Source organism: Sus scrofa, chromosome 12 (assembly GCF_054392235.1).
Source record: "Sus scrofa isolate SSC_HxYL_T2T_F1_AM1 chromosome 12, Sscrofa_HxYL_maternal_Yorkshire_Landrace_v2.0, whole genome shotgun sequence".
Classification (NCBI taxonomy): domain Eukaryota; kingdom Metazoa; phylum Chordata; class Mammalia; order Artiodactyla; family Suidae; genus Sus; species Sus scrofa.
This window is the reverse complement of record NC_139394.1, coordinates 37,723,955-37,740,719: the sequence shown is the minus strand read 5'-3', so window position 1 is coordinate 37,740,719 and position 16,765 is coordinate 37,723,955. Positions and strand designations below refer to the sequence as shown.

The window sequence follows — 16,765 nt, the reverse complement described above, 5'->3', positions numbered from 1 at the left end:
AGCCAACATAAACCATAGGCCACAGAGGACCTTATATGGCTCGAAGCTTTCTTAATCAGAAACAGAGAGATGGGCTGGAGTAGGCAGCTCCAAGTGAGAGGAAAGAAGGAACAAAAAAAAGGGGGCGGGGGAGAAAAGATGCTGGTGAGGGTGAGGAACAGAGCTTGTCAATCTCCTTTTTCATCCCCTCACCCTCAGGGCTCCTGGGTACGAATTCCCACGGGGTGCCAGGGTGTGCCTCCTCCCAAGGTTTTATCTTGGCTTAAGCTAGAAGTTAGCAGGCTGCCAAGGATCCACGGTTTGACAGAGATTTTAGGGGCCTACCCTCAGGCGGGCTGACTTCCCATGAAAGTGGGATGATGCGATTTCCTGAGAAACTGGCTGCCGGGTCGCCCACTGCCGGGTCGCCCTTGCCTAGGACAGCAGTCCCGACCTAGGAGTGCCCGCTCCCTGGGCGGCCTTGGTCACACGCCTGGCTGGCCCAGGAGGCTGGGCTGGGCCCCTGCGGCAGGGCCCGATAGAAAAGGCAGTCCCCAGGGACCTCTCAGGCGGCCACTCACACCACATGACAATCTCTACAGTGGCTTTATCCTCCTTCCTCCCCTGATTAGGAGATGCAACAGCTTCGGCACCAGGCCCTGCCCTGTACACTGAAGCCGCTCGAACTTGGCCCTCCTAAAGGATCCTACCTGCTAAAAATAGCATGACAGCACATGCTTGGCCGGGAGGGCCCCACCAAAGTCAAAGGACAAAGCAAGGAGGTTATTCTCAGCACGGCCTCTTCTCACTAGAGACACAGCTCAGGCCCATCCCAGGGCACGCCTCCTTCCTTCCAAGGCACCCTTCTCTCTGGAGGGAAAGGAGAGGGCTGGTGAGGAGGAGACTGTGGTCCCAGCCAAGGCTGGAGGGAAGGGGTGGGGGCGGGAGAGGCTGAGGGCTGGGCTTGAAAGGATCCTGCTGCCCCCCCACCCCCAACAGGGACCAAGCCACTCTCTGCTGAGGGCCAGGGGACAGTCTCATGACCCCTGCATGAGGTCTGACAGCCCACACTATTATTAGCCAGGAAAGGAGTGAGGGACTCCAAGGCTGCCTTTTCAGCCAGGTGACCAAGTTAAGTCAAACTATCTTCAGAACAGTTTTCCAGGCCTTAAGGCATGGCTACTAACTAGTCTAGCAGGCTGTCTCTTAGTCACATTCCTTACTAGCACAGCTCGCTCGAAGGCACTGGATTGGTGGCATAATTCTGAGGATTAAACACTGCAAAGATAAGGGCACGAAGGAGCAAGATCCTTAACTTCTGTTTCCTGTAAAATGACACCATCCTAAGAAATGGGATATAAATACTTCCCTCCTAGGGCTGAATGAGGCTGGAATGACTGAACAGCCTGACTCAGTTTGTGGGATTTATGCTTTTACGCTTTAAAAAAACAAAAACAAAAACCCAGTTTCACTTTCTGGATGAGCAGAAGGGCTAATGGGGCAGTAAACAGACTGCCTCTAGGCATGGAACTAAAGATCCCAAACCCTGATCTAGGTCCCAAGCCAGCCCAGCCCTGTGTCCTGGGATCAGCTTACCTTCCTCAGGGCCTCAGCTTCCACAGGTACAAACTATAAATTTTTAATCTCATAGGGTTAGGAGAGAATAAAAAGGGAACAATGTGAAAAAACCCTCCTAAGTTATCAGGTATACAAAAGGTGCTCAGAAGTGTGTTATGCATCTGCTGCTGTCGCACTCCCAGAAATGAGAGTTCATGTGTATGCCAAAGGTCAGTCTAGCAGGGTTCGAACTAAGCACACCCAGGACTAGATGAGAGGGACATCTGAAAATAAAGCCAGCAACCCAGAGCCAGCCCCACCCCCAACACTCCAGGATCCCCACTGTGGCCCAACTCTCCCAAGGCCTTTTAACACCGGGATGTCCAAGAACGGCAGAATAAAAATGACATCTGGAGTTCCCGTGGTGCAGTGGTTAACGAATCCGACTAGGAACCATGAGGTTGCGGGTTCGATCCCTGGCCTTGCTCAGTGGGTTAGGGATCCAGTGTTGCCATGAGCTGTGGTGTAGGTTGCAGATGCGGCTCAGATCCCACGTTGCTGTGGCTCTGCTGTAGGCAGGTGGCTATAGCTCTGATTCAACCCTTAGCCTGGGAACCTCCATATGCTGCAGGAAGCGGCCCTAGAAAAGGCAGAGACAAAAAAAAAAAAAAAAAAAAAAAAGACACTTGTTAGGGTGTCTGCAACCTAGCAGAGGGCCCTCATGGGGATCCTGGAGCAAGTCAAGTGAGTAGAAGGACCAAAGAGCTGACATGGTGACCCAGGCCCGTGAGCACAGGCCTCGGAGAACGTGCCAGGACCTTTACCTGAATAAACGGGCTCTCAAGCCCAAAGGGCTTTGCCATGGCTTAGCATCCGGCCCCCCTGTTTCCTGCTCCCAGCCCCAGGCCCCCTTACCACCACCCTCTCTCAAACTGTTTCATAACTGACCACTGCCCTCCAAGCTGGCTGAACAGAACTTGCTTCTTCACAGGCCAAGGAGAGAACTGAGAAACCACTCGTCACCAAAGTTGTTGGGTTTGTGGAATTCTAAAAACCAAGCCCAAACACATGATGCTTTACAAAGCGAGGCCAATGAAGCTTCTCGCGTTGGGCAAAGAACTAAGACCAGTGCTGTCCAACGGAGCTTTCTGCGATGACGACAACGTTCTAGACCCATACTGTCCAGTAGTGCAGATACCGGCCACATGAAGCTACTGAGGACCTAAAACGTGATTACGCAATCAATATATATATGTGTATATATATTTTCAGCTGCACCCTTGGCATGTGAAAGTTCCTGGGCCAGGGAACAAACCCACACCACAACGGTGACCACAGCCACAGAAGTGACAAGGCTAGATCCTTAACCCACTGTGCCACAAGGGAACTCTACCAAGGAACCCATTTAAAAATTGTACATAATGCTTTTTAGGGTTTACATTTAACTATTGACACATGCCAAGTAGCTACCCCACAGGACAAGGCAGCTCTAGACCCTCACCCCTAAGGCTAGATCTAGGAGATGAGAACAGAGATACCCTAAAGAAAAACATTTAGTACAGAAGCACCTCAGGCCTAAGTGAATTTCAAATGTACTAAAACTACAGACTGTTGTTATTTTGTTTTTCGTTTGTACTATCCACTGAACCAAGCATCCCCAGCCCAAACACCCCTCCCTCCCCAGCCGGGCCAACAACCCTGCAGGCAACTCCACCTCCGGCAGCCCTGAGGGGCTGATTTCAGGGCTCCCAGGAGCACAACCTGAATGTTTTGACAGAGACCAACCTCTTCTCAACAGCTGAAGAAACAGACCTCAGAGGGCAGACAGACAGACCAGCCTGGAACCACCGCCAGAGTTTCAGCCCTGAAAGCTGCACCAAGACCCCATCCCACCCACGATCCAAGGCGCTTGCTACCTAAGCCTAAGGTGAATGAAACCAGCCTTATCAGCCCACAGCGCTCACTGCCTTTACTTCCAGACCTCTCCTGGGGCTCTGCTTTGTTCCCAAGTACATGGGCCTTGGTGAGGACTGACGACGTGAAGGCAGCAGCCAGCCGGTCCCTACCAGATGGGGACAGAATGTTTACTATCAGCTGCTGCAAACTCTCCGAACGAGCTGTAGAAACAGTCAGATGGCAATGATCTGGACAGATCGGAGACCACTCAGTAGAGCCATTGGAAAGAGGGAAAGAAAGTTAAGGAGAAGGACACCTTGAAAGCGGCTTATTTCTGATAGTCCTCAGAATGCTGAATGATAACAGATAACCCACACTCTGCTGCAAGCACCTGCTTGGAAAGCAACAGAAAGATTAGGTGGAAAAACCCATGGACTTTGACGACTCTTTGTTCTCACAAAAGCCCTCCAGAGGACTTCGTTCAAGTCCAAGCCCACACGTGTCAGTTTCCTGAGCCCTCAGTTTGTATTTTTATTAGCCACTGAAACACTCTCCTGAATGACCTCCGGCCTCACCCCGCCCAACTGTACTCAGAGGTGTGAGGATTAAAGGCTCAGAGAGGCAAAGTTTGCAAGTAACTCACCTCGAAGCCTGTCAAGGAAAAGGCATCTCCTAAATTTCAGTTCCCATGTCTCCATCAGCTACTTCTCCAGCCACTCCGTCCTACTCAAAACACTGGCGCTGTTTTGCGCAGCCCAAGTTTAAAAGTTAGGCACTAGGGCCAGTAGGTTTGCTCAGTAGAGTGCCACATACCATGGGTACTTGGTGTGAAACGATTAAAGGTGGAACCTGTGAAAGGCATTATACCAATAAGGGCTGTGGAAGAGAAAGAACTTGCCCTGGGAAGCAAGGTTTAGGATTAAAATATATCCTGCACAGATTAGCAACTCAAATAGTATGAGATGATTTCAGTGGGATAAGAGGCCCCTAAGGACCTAGCACCTCCCCAGCCCAGAAGGAAACTCCCCAGAAGGACAAGCTGAGGGAATTAACTCACACCCAAAACTGTCCACTTCCTTGTAACAGCACAACAGACCAAACTCCAGAGACATCCCCTCGTTCTAGACTCAGAGGGAAGGTTAGAAAGGAGAAGCCTGGGGAAAAGGGGCTGGCTGGCAAAGTGTGGGGAAACCAATTTGTTTTCCTCCTCCTTCCAACCAAGGTTCCAGGTCAGAGGTTGGGGGTGAGGTACTTTGATTAAAATCCAAGTCACTCAACAGACTGAAGAGAAACTTAGTCTCAGAATCTTTAGGAAAAAAAAAAAAAAAAAGGAGTTCCCGTCGTGGCGCAGTGGTTAACGAATCTGACTAGGAACCATGAGGTTGCGGGTTCGGTCCCTGCCCTTGCTCAGTGGGTTAACGATCCGGCGTTGCCGTGAGCTGTGGTGTAGGTTGCAGACGCGGCTCGGATCCCGAGTTGCTGTGGCTCTGGCGTAGGCCGGTGGCTACAGCTCCGATTAGACCCCTAGCCTGGGAACCTCCATATGCCGAGGGTGCGGCCCAAGAAATAGCAACAACAACAACAAAAAGACAAAAAAAAAAAAAAAAAAAAGAATCTTTAGGAGAGGGGGGAAAAAAACTCAACCAACGCCTGAGCATCCGTCATGTACAAGGCCCAGGGCTGCACCCCACCAAGATCTCGATTTGTCTTTAGGATGAGCGAGAACACTGTAAAGCCTAAAACTAGATTTCACCCACAAATGATGGTCTGGGTTCAAAGCCCAAGAATAATTTGGGTTATCAGGCAGAGCAAAACAAATTACTTTAAAATACTGATGCTGAGCAACCTTACACTTGAGACACATCCAACCTGGTACCTGAGCAGTCATAACAGACACCTCCACGAATTCCCCGTCATGGCACAAAGGAAATGAATCCGACTAGGAACCAGGAGGTTGCAGGTTCGATCCCTGGCCTTGCTCAGTGGGTTAAGAATCTGGTGTTGTCTTGAGCTGCGGTGTAGGTCGCAGACGCGGCTCAGATCCTGCATTGTTGTGGCTGTGGTGTAGGCTGGCAGCTGTAGCTCCAATTAGACTGCGAGCCTGGGAACCTCCACATGCTGCTGGTGCAGCCCTAAAAAGTGAAATAAACAAAACAAACAAAAAAACAGACACCTTCACTGTCACCCAGCAGTGGCCAAGTACTAGTGCATTTCCTAGAAACAGCTGGCAGGAGGAAACTGAAATTCACACAAAAGGCTGCAGCTAGACAGCAGACCAGTCTCACTCACAGGGTAGGAGGGGATCAGTTACCTGCAGATTCAGGGCCATTACCAGACAATAAGTACGACAATAGAGCCTGTTTAATCCAGGTAGGCACCCTAGGGCCATTCTTCAACTGAGCCTAGACCCAGGAATTAGCACCCAGAACCCACAAAGCTAGTTTAGAAGTTAAAGAGGAAAGGTTCAACATGAGTAAAAAGCTCCCCCCAAATTACTTCCCTTGTTTCCAGTGCTGGGAAAGCTTAAATATTCAGCAGGTGAACCACTTGAACTCCAAGAATTGAGGGATCAGACAAATGAGCAAATCTTGCTTCCCGCTCACATTTCAAAGATGCTCTGTACCCTTAAGAGCAAAGGGGATGTATGCCGCTTACTAAGGGCCCAAGCTTCCAAAGAGAATTTTTAAAAATCATAATTTGAGAATGACTTAGTCACAAGAATAGGTTGAAAGAGTAAGGTTACTCGTTGTCAGAATAAATAGCTTTTTGTGAACGGTGTTTCTTGATCAATAATTTAGATAAGGGGGGGAGGCATTGGACAGCAAACCAACCCCAGATATGACTGTACCAAGTGTCCAGCAACCCAGATTTCCCTGCAGGAGATAAATTTAAACACCAAGCAGCCTGTACTTCAGTGAGGGAAAGACAGCTAGTTTAACCTAATTGCACTCCCTACTCGGCTTGAGAGGCCGCTCCTCACACCTGGACTTAAATGCACCGGGTTTGTGTTAGCGGGTCTGTGTCAGCGGCGGCCGAGGGGCAGGAAAACGCCCGCCAACTTGGGCATCTCCGGAGGGGAGGAAGACGGCGAAATGGCCAGGTCTTCCAAGCAGTCCCGGGTCAATCTGGCACCACCCACCACCAAAGGCTCCTTTCAGGGTAAATGGGAGGAACCGTACCCAAGGGCACAAAACAGTAAAACTGGTGAAAGCGTTGCCCCCCCCCCCCCCGCAAGGCGTCCAGACCGAGGCCTGTCCAGGCACATTTTGACCTGTCACCCCAAAACTGGCATGGACCCTCCGCGTCAGCGGCAAGAGGTAGGTGCAGGCGGAGCGTGACCCACGCGCCCCCGGGCATGAAGCCAGCGGGCGCACGGGGCAGGACAGACTCCGCCTCGCCAGACACCCTTTAAGGGGCTGCAAAAGTAACCTTCCGGTCAAGCCTTTGACATCGGGATCCTAACTATATTCAAAAGGTCCCCCCGCCCGCAACAGAGTTCCAACTAGGACCAGTCTCCCAGTTCATCCTCGCAGTTCCGCAAACCGAGCCCTTTCCCCTGGTTCGCCGCACTAAACTCCCAAGCGCTGGGCTACCTGCTCGGGTTTGCCACCGCCAGGCCTCGGTGGAGAGCAAGCTCAAGGAGCCTGAAAAGTTGGGTGAGGTCCCTAAAGTGACCGTTTCAACTCCCATTCCTCAGGAGAGGGAAAGGGATGCCCGAGGACCTTGGGACACCTCCTCGCCCTTGTGACCACCCGGCCCTGCCCAGAGCCCGCCCGCCGCCGCCTCTCCCATCTCAGACTGGGTACACACGACCTTTGAAAAGTAAACGCGTGTGGGGTTGGGCGACCTTGGGTGGGACGCGCTCGGGTCTGTCTCTGGGAAGGGTGTGCGCGCTCGGGGAAAGTTAAGCCGCAGGGGGGTGCCCCTGGCGTCGCGTCCTCGCCTCCTGACGAGGATGGCGACACGCGTGGGGAACACCGCGCGGCTACAGAGCGCGGCCCCAGCCATGCACACATGATCTGTCAGCAAGAGCCGGGCATGAGAAGACGAGGGGGCGCACAGACGATGAAAGGGAAAGGGCCTGCTTGACAGCAAGCGACAGACTGGAGATCCTCTGCACGCGCTCGGCGTCGGGAGCCTTGCATCCCGAGACTCCTGGAGCGCGCTATGCACCCGGCACCAGCGCCCTAGGTTCACCATCACACCGACGGCGTCGCCCTCACAGCCCCGGCAGGTGGCCCCCGGTACAGCCGCTCTCAGCGGCCCCAACTTACCAGTTCCTCGGCGACTGTCGGGATGCGGAGTCCTCGCGCAGCCGCCGCCTCCCCCCGACCCCCAGCCCCCGCCTTTGCCCTGCGGCCCAGCCCAGCCGCGCTCCAGCCGCTCCCCCACGTGCTCGCCGAGGCGAGTGGAACACAGAGATATTAAATACTGAGGACGCGCAGCGACGTGCCCGCGGCGCGACGTAAGGCCCCGCCTCCCGCCCTCGTGCCCCCGCGCCGGCCCAGCTCACCTGCGCGTGCGCGCCGCCGGCCGCTCCCGCCTGTTCTTCTCCCAGCTGCGCCAGAGGGGGCGCGGTCTAGAGCTCCCTGCCAACATCCCGCTGCCGCCTTCTGCAGCCAGGAGTTGCTTGTGCTCTCGCGAGATGAGCTGTAATCTCGGCAAAGCTCGGGAAGGAGGCCTGGCTGGAGCCTTCAGAACGCCTACTCGCCTTCCTTCTTTCTCCCCTGCGCGGAACATCGAAGTTCTGCTCCCAGGCCTACGCGGGTTCGCCAACCTCCGCTGCGGGCGGTCTCGGGGGGCCAGTTAGACCATCTACCTGCATCTGTACGGAGAGGCCCTTGGAAAAGGCAGAGGGGCCGGTAATGAGCCGGGCTCCCTTTGCCTTGCCTTAAGTGGATGTATACGGTGTAATTCATCATGACATTGTAAGCGTAGGTGGCCATTAATAATTGCATAATAATAACTGTGTAATGGGAGTCCCTGGCACCACTCAAATGCAGCATTTGTGCCCATTTTCACAAGTCGGTGATGTCCAAGTGAAACTTTCCTCTCATCATTCCTGCCAAGAGTTAGTCATCATGTCACTGACTCCACGACGAAACTTGGGAAAATAAATTGTCCCCCTACAAGTGGACAGAGTGGGGTTCCAGCTGGCCAGGGACATAGGGACTTCAAGTGAACATTTGTTTGGGCGAGGTATACAAAAGAGATTATGCTAAGAACTGTTACTTGGAACATGGTTAATCTTCACTAGTGATCAAATGCAAATTTAAATGATGATGCGCTACCATTTAGTTGTTGAGTTTAAATATAAATTCGTATATATATGAAGCCCTGTTGCATGGTGTGATGAGTGCCACGAAGAAATCCATTAGGAAAGAAATAACAAGAAGAGACCTACTGTAGTTTCTGTGGTTCCGAAAGGCCTAAGGTGAAATTTAAACTGAAACCTACTTAATGAGAAGCTGGCCTTGCCAATCGTTATTTGAGCACAAGGATTGGGGAGCATTCCAGCAGAGGCAACAGGACACCGCCTGTGTTGCAGGAAGCAGTTCCTGGTGACTTGAAGAGTGGTAGGGATGGAATATGGTGATGTGGCGAGAGTGCTGGGAGAGAAGGTTGAGGGGGTTGGAGACTGTAAAAGGAGGAGGGGTTTTTTTTTGGTGGGGGTGCACGGTGGGGGGGGAAATGGTGGTGAGAGAACTGGGCCACTTTACAAACCGCAGTAAAGCTTATATTCTTAGATTTTGTTCTACTCTGTTCAGCCTCCAGGCAAGCGTCCACCATGGGGCTGAGGAAGTGGCCCCAGTGTCAGGGCAGTTCAAAGGTCACAGGTTGATTCCAGTATAAGATTAGAAGGTGGAAGCATGAGAAAGGAGTTGAGGATGGAATGTGATCCTAAGAACTTGGCCACGAGGCAAAAAGGACTCCAGTTGTCAGCTTCCACATGTGCTCGCAATCGGCAAAAGGCTGAGTAAGGCAGGAATTTTAAGGTAGGTTGCACAAAACAGCCTCTGGACATCCATGAACTTCCTGAAATTGCACACATGTTTTTATAAGTATGGCATTTTCTGAGGAAATAGTTATGGAGACCTTCTATCAGATTCTCTGATCTTGATGCTAAAAAAAGAAAAAAAAGTAAGAAATCTGGTACATAGAGCAAGATTGAAGTTAAGGGTGTGTGTGTGTGTGTGTGTGTGTGTGTTGTGTGTGTGTGTGTATGAATATCTGTCAGAAGAAGTAGGTGAAAAATAAAGCACCCAAAGGAGACAAAAAAGAAGTGGCCAATGCCCATCTGAAGAAGAAGGAATCCAAGCTGATCTATCAAGCAGCTGCCCTCTGCGGAGTGGAAATGGTTAGAACAGCGCCTGATAGGATTATTCATTTAGATCCTGTAACTCAAGGGAGTTCCCGTTGTGCCCAGTGGAAACGAATCCGACTAGTATCCATGAAGATGTGGGTTCTATCCGTGGCCTTGCTCATTGGGTCGGGACCCATAGTTGCTGTGAGCTCTGATGTAGGTTGCAGATGCATATTGGATCCCGTGTTGCTGTTGCTCTGGTGTAGGCAGTTGCAACTCTGATTCAACCCCTGGCTCAGGAACGTCCTTATGCTCCAGGTGCAGCCCTAAGAAGCGCAAAAAAAAAAAAATCCTGTAATTCCATCTTCCTTCCTTCCTTCTTTCCTTCCTTCCTTTAGTATGAACCTACAGCATATGGAAGTTCTCAGGCCAGGAGTTGAATCCTAGCCACAGCTGTGACTTGAGCTGCAGCTGTGATCTATGCTGGGTCCTTTAACCCACTGCACGGGGCTGGGGATCAAACCCATGTTTCCACAGTAACCCGAGATACTGCAGTGGGATTCTTAACCCACTGCACCACAGCAGGAACTCCTCAGGCTCTTCATTCTGACTCACCCAGAAAGCAACCTTATGGTAATTCTTTCCAAGGAGAGAAGCTGTGGTTGGACCAATGGAAGGCACTGGTCCACCAGACAGGCCAATTTTTGTCGTTGTAAACTGTGTATGTGGTCCTCTGGCTTTCTACAACTTGCATATCTTGAGAATATTTTTTTGCTTGACCCAGCTTTAAGTTCTGGGATTGGAACATGGTGACATTTCTGAGTCTGTTGTAAAGCTGAGTTAGGGCTTAATATAGGACTTGGGGAATTTTATCCAAACACCATCTCAGGAGCTCTCTTCAAAAGTCGGCCAGTTGGAGTTCCCGTCGTGGTGCAGTGGAAACAAATATGGCTAGGAACCATGAGGTTGTGGGTTCAATCCCTGATCTTGCTCTGTGGGTTAAGGATCCGGCAATGAGGTGAGCTATGGTGTAGGTCACAGACACGGCTCGGATCTGGCGTTGCTGTGACTGTGGTGTAGGCTGACAGCTGTATCTCCAATTTGACCCCTAGCCTGGGAACCTCCATGTGCCGTGGGTGTGCCCCCCCACAAAAAAAAGCAAAAAAAAAAAAAACAAATCAGCCAGTTGACTTCTCCCAGCAACCCCCTCCATATTTGAGAAACGACTTACCTTTCCTACTGGAAGCATCTGTAGACGGAACTGTTTCAGCGCTAACAAATATGAACTGTCTCCTTTATGGCTAGTACAGTGAAGGAGTGTCTTTCGTCCTTAGGTTTAACTGAATATGCAAGTAAAACTAAACTTCTCTTCCTCTCCAACCCACCTCCCTATTCCCTTAAGCCGTGGAAGTGTTTGGTTTTGCCCCAAGACTGTGCGTGTCTTCAGGGAAGAAAAAATGATTTCTCTCTGACGAAGTCAATGGTGAGGTCCTGCTGTATCGTACAGAGAACTATATCCAGGCTCTCGGGATAGGACCCAATAGAAGATAATATAAGAAAGGGATTGTGGGAGTTCCCGTCAGTGGAAATGTATTCACCTAGGAACCATGAGGTTTCGGGTTCAATCTCGGGGAGGTGGGTGTTGGGGGTTTTGTGTTTTCTTTGTTTTTTGTTTTTTTGGCCTCGTCTATGGCATGCAGAAGTTTCTGGGCCAGGGATCAAACCTACACCACAGAGGTGGCCCAAGCCATAGCAGTGACAACACTGGATCCTTAACCTGCTAGGCCACCAGGGACCTCCAAGGGAGCAATTTTATACAGGAACGAGTCTGCTGTAGATTGACACAGGCCCCCCTCAAAAGAGGTGTGAGGAAGTCTTAACCCCCCATACCTCAGAATATGACTTTATTTGGAAATAGGGCGGTTACAGATGTAATTAGTTGAGCTGAGGTCATACTGGAGTAGCTTGGACCCCTAATGCAATATGACTGGTATTCTTCTAAGATCACAGTGTGAAGACAGAGGAACAAGAGAACAATGCCTGATGACAGCAGATTGGATTTTTGCATCTAGGAGTCAAGGACTGCCAAAGATGGCCAGCAAACTGCCAGAAGCAAGGAAGAGCCAAGGAAGGATTCCCCTGCAGGATTCCGAGGGGGCAGAGCCCTGATGACATCCGATGTTGGGCTCATCCCTCCAGTCCCATCAGACAATACATTTCTATTATTGTAAGTCACCCAGTTGGTGGTACTTTGTCACAGTAGCCCTAAGAAACTGTTACAGTGACCTTCATTCTTTTTTTCTTTTTAGGGCCAAACCCACAGCCTATGGAAGTTCCCCGGGGTCAGGGGTCTAATCAGAGCTGCAGTGCTGGCCTATGCCACAGCCACGGCAATGAAGGATCCAAGCTGCATCTTTGACCTGTGACCACAACTTGTGGCAATGCTGGATCCTGAACCCACTGAGCGAGGCCAGGGATCAAACCCACATCCTCATGAATACTAGTCAGGTTCTTAAACTGCTGAGCCACAGTTGGAACTCCAGTGACCTTCATTCTTGAACCCACGGATGCCAGATAGTACAAGGGAAGTGGAGTCATTCAGCAGGTGATAAAAGGGAGCTGTCCCCTTCCTCCTATCTGGACCCAGGCACTGTGGCTTCATAGGGCAGAGGCCTCATGCAAGTGGCTATGATGAAAGGGCCTCAAATAGGCACTACCCAGGCGCTGACACTAGCACCACTGCATACTTCTTGGGAATTTTCCAGTTAGCTTAAGATCTTAATTCTGGCTCTCTTCAGTGGGTGTCTGGCAGGTGTTTCCCAGAGCCCCCTCCAATCTTCCCAGCTTCTTCCAGTGGCAGTTAGTTTGAAGGGGAGCCTGAGAAACTTTGCAAACTGCTTCAGATGGGGTGAAATTCTACCTCAGACCAATTTAGGTCCTTCAGTCATAGCCAAGCTTGTGCACATGGCGAAGCAATTAAACCATCAGAGGCTGTGACCTCCCTCATTTTATTCCATGAGCATCTCTTCTGGGCCAACTCTTGGGATCCTCCCAGGAGGCCACACATGCTGGGTGCTGTCTGGATGTTTGAATTGCTTGGACTTTATAAGAAAATTGCAGGGAGTTCCCGTCGTGGTGCAGCAGAAACGAATCCAACTAGGAACCATGTGGTTGCAGGTTCAACCCCTGGCCTCGCTCAGTAGGTTAAGGATCCGGCATTGCCATGAGCTGTGGTGTAGGTTGCAGTCAAGGCTTGGATCTAACAATGTGGCTGTGGCTGTGGCTGTGACGTAGGCCACAATTCAACCCCTAGCCTGGGAACCTCCATATGCCACAGGTGCAGCCCTAAAAAACAAAAACAAAAATGCAGTGAGCCCTCTCTGGTAAGGTTTATAAGCTTTATGAAATATTTTTGTTAGTGTCGGCCCTTTCCATGTACTATTGCAGCTGGGGTGGTCTGAACAGCAGGATCTGGAAGCCTCAAATACCTGCAGGGGGACCAGTGCTTCCTTGGGGATGAGACATTTAGCCAGGGGGACTCACCTAGGAGGGGCGGGCAGAGCACATAGCAATAGGGGAGCTCAGACCCCGCACCCAAATTTTCCATTTACCCCCAACCTCACACACCCTCTGCATTCTCTGAAACGACTTCCTTGCTCTATCCATTCTAAAATGGATATGTTTCTCAGTAACCTCTGCCTTCTGTTTGCTCGGGCATTCCAGTTTCCCATAAACTGATACCTTCTACCCAGGACTTCCACTTGCCCCCATAGTGACATTGTGCAGATTAGGTAACAAGTGTCCCTTCCCCGAGGTAGACAGCTCTGTGCCAGTCACCATGGTGAGCCGAGTGCCATAGCACAGCCTAGATTTCAGTCCCCCCTCACCCTTGGGCTGGATGCCCTTGTGCAGAACTTGACCTGCACAACCTTCCATGACGTTCCTGCAGTTGGGAGGCAGCCCTCACAGAGCGAGTGCTCTCTGCCGTGACACAGGCATCCAACCAGGTGTCTAGGAGTTTGGGGCACCACAATAAAGTGGCTTCATTTGTCTAATTGCTGCCAAAGCCTAAAGCATTGCCAGGGTCAATGCCCCTCCTCAGCCCTGAAGCAGCTGTGAAGATGGATTGCTTTCCATAAAAATATGGGAGTAGGAGTTCCTGCTGTGGCTAAGTGGCTAACAAATCCAACTAGGAACCGTGAGGTTGCGGGTTCGATCCCTGGCCTCGCTCAGTGGGTTAAGGGTCTGGTGTTGCTGTGAGCTGTGGTATAGGCTGCAGACTACGTTGCTATGGCTCTGGTGTAGGCTGGTGGCTACAGCTCCGATTAGACTGCTAGCCTGGGAACCTCCATATGCCGTGGGTGCGGCCCTAGAAAATGCAAAAAAGACAAAAAAATACATACATATATATATACATGGGAGTAAAACCTCTAAAGGGGAATGAAATAGGAGGGAAGGGGGCAGGACACACCCTTTTCAAAAAATGACTTAGCCATTGAGGTCACGACAAAAACTGGTTAGAACCAATAAGGCCCAAGAAGGTGGAAAGTTTGACTTCCGGTGGCCCTTGAGCCTCATTATCCGCTCACTGTAATTCATTAGCAGCTAAATGATGTGCCCACAGGTGCTATGACGGTTCCAGGGGCCGACCATAAAAGGCCAAAAAGTGAGAGGTGGCCCAATTCCTGGAAATCTCGGCACCTTCCTTCCCCCTGAAAAGGTTGGAGTAATCTTCCCACTTATTACCCTATAAAATTACCCAGCCCGTAAAAACTCACCACCCCATATTTCGGGGCCACTTTCTTGCCATTTGGGACAGACCAAGTTCTGTCTATGGAATGGCTATCTTCCAGGCTGTTCTCACCTTCTGAGATGGCCCACACCCTTGTCTACCTCTATCAATAAATCTACTTCTTACCTATCAAAAAAAAAAAAAAAGTATTGCCTTGCTCAGCACAGGGACTTAAAAACACTTACAAAACCTCAAATAACTCTGCCTAGCCTCTCAATTTTCTCAACCGTAAAATGAAAGTAGTCCTGCTTTGTAGCACTGGAAACTATGTCTAGTCACTTATGATGGAGCATGATAATGTGAGAAAAAAGAATGTATGTGTGTGTGTGTAACTGGGTCACCACTCCGTGCAGTAGAAAATTGATAAAACCCTGTAAACCAGCTATAATGGGAAAAAATAAAAATCATTATACAAACTAAAAAAATAAAATGAAGATAATAAGACCTACTTCATGGGATTGTTGTGAAGATTAAACAAGACAATCCACATAAAATACTTTTGCACAAGGCTGAGCCCAAGAAACAAAGGCTAGTATTTCATCTCAACTGCTTTCGTCAGTCAAGCAAGAGCAAGTCAAGTTTTATTCAACAAATTTTTTATTTTATTTCATTATTTTTTTTTTTAGGGCTGCACCTGTGGCATATGGAGTTTCCCAGGCTAAGGGTCCAATCACAGCTACAGCTGCTGGCCTACGCCAGAACCACAGCAGCGCAGGATCTGAGCCTCATCTGCCACCTACACCACAGCTCATGGCAATGCCAGATCCTTGATCCACTGAGCAAGGCCAGGGATCGAACCCACAACCTCATGGTTCCCAGTCGGATTCACTTCCATTGCGCCACGATGGAAACTCCAACAAATATTTTATTAACAACTATGTTGTGCCAGGCCTTGTGTAAGGTGTTGCGGCTCCCAAGATGAATACCCCCAATCTGGAAGGGAAGGTGGCTGTGAATGTACACGCAAGGGGTCAGGGACAGGGGGCAGGGGTCCGTACAGAGGCGGGATGAGAGGTGGTAAATATCGACGATTTTCATTCTGTTGGTATCAGAGTTGAAGCTCGACTGTGTCACGGGTACTTCTTCATCTGACATTCACCAAAATCAAATGTACTGCTTCCGTCCTGCTGTTGCAGATCCATCCACCCCTAAAACCGAAATGGCTTAAAACAACCACCGATTGTCAGCTCATTGGGAGGGTCTGTTTCTGCTCCACATGCTGTTGGCTGGATGACGTGACTGACATAGAGAATCCAAGATGGCATCACTTGCATGGCTGGTGCCTCAGCGGCGCTGTCTGGAACAGCTGCGTTGGCCTTTATCTCTCCCTTCTTATGGTCTCTCTCCAGCAAGAAACCTGAACCTGTCTACACAGTGGCTTGGGGTTCCAAGAGGCTAAAGGTTGAATCTGCCAGGTGCTAGGTATCTTAAAACCTAGGTCCAGGAGAGTTCCCATCGTGGCTCAATGGTTAACAAATCCGACTAGGAACCATGAGGTTTCGGGTTCGATCCCTGGCCTTGCTCAGTGGGTTAAGGATCCGGCGTTGCCGTGAGCTGTGGTGTAGGTTGCAGACACGGCTCAGATCCCGAGTTGCTGTGGCTCTGGCATAGGCTGGCAGCTGTAGCTCTGAATAGACCCCTAGCCTGGGAACCTCCATATGCCGAGGGTTCAGCCCTAGAAAAGACAAAAACAAAACAAAGAAAACCTAGGTCCAGACCTAGGCAGCAGCATCAATTGTGCCACATTTTTTCTTTCTTTTTTTTTTTTTTAACGACCATAGCCACAGCATATGGAAGATTCAAGGCCAGGGGTCAAATGGGAGCTGTAGCTGAGGCCACAGCCACAGCAACACTGGGTCTGAGCCCTATCTGTGACCTGTGCTGCAGCTTGTGACAATGCCAGATGCCTAACCCACTGAGCAAGGCCAGGGATCAAACCTACATCCTCACAGAGACAATGCTGGGTCCTTAACCCACTGAGCCACAATGGGAACTCCACTTGTGCTGTATTCTATTGGTCAAAAGAAGTCCCCAGACCAGCTCAGGTTCAAGGGGATATTCCAATAGTTTCCACCTGTAGGTGGGAGATGAGGCAAGGAATTATGAACATGTTTAACCTACCACATCTGTTATGTCATGTTCCATTTTTTAGCCAATTTATGACTTAGGAGGTATCTAACTGGTGAGATTCCCTGGCTGCTTCAGAAATCAGTAGTCTGAAATGCAGCTTGGTATAG

General features: G+C 50.3%; 1 protein-coding gene and 1 long non-coding RNA gene across 5 annotated transcripts in view; one reads left to right on the top strand and one right to left on the bottom strand.

Moving 5' to 3' along the window:
* Window positions 1–8,020, bottom strand: part of AKAP1 (A-kinase anchoring protein 1) — a 35,771-nt gene extending 27,751 nt beyond the window's left edge. For 2 of the 4 annotated variants that reach the window (XM_084982766.1, XM_084982762.1), the window contains exon 1: window positions 7,707–7,897. The gene's annotated coding sequence lies outside the window, so the exon portion shown is untranslated. Of the gene's footprint in view, window positions 1–4,075; window positions 4,283–7,706; window positions 7,898–7,945 lie in introns of those variants that run through there. The other 2 variants (XM_084982764.1, XM_084982768.1) reach the window with 2 other exon arrangements.
* A 54-nt stretch (window positions 8,021–8,074) lies between these two features.
* LOC110256033 (uncharacterized) lies at window positions 8,075–13,791 on the top strand. The gene is made up of 3 exons (XR_002337193.2): window positions 8,075–9,008; window positions 9,201–9,428; window positions 11,740–13,791. It is a non-coding gene; the product is annotated as an uncharacterized LOC110256033 (long non-coding RNA).
* Window positions 13,792–16,765: the final 2,974 nt, after the last annotated feature.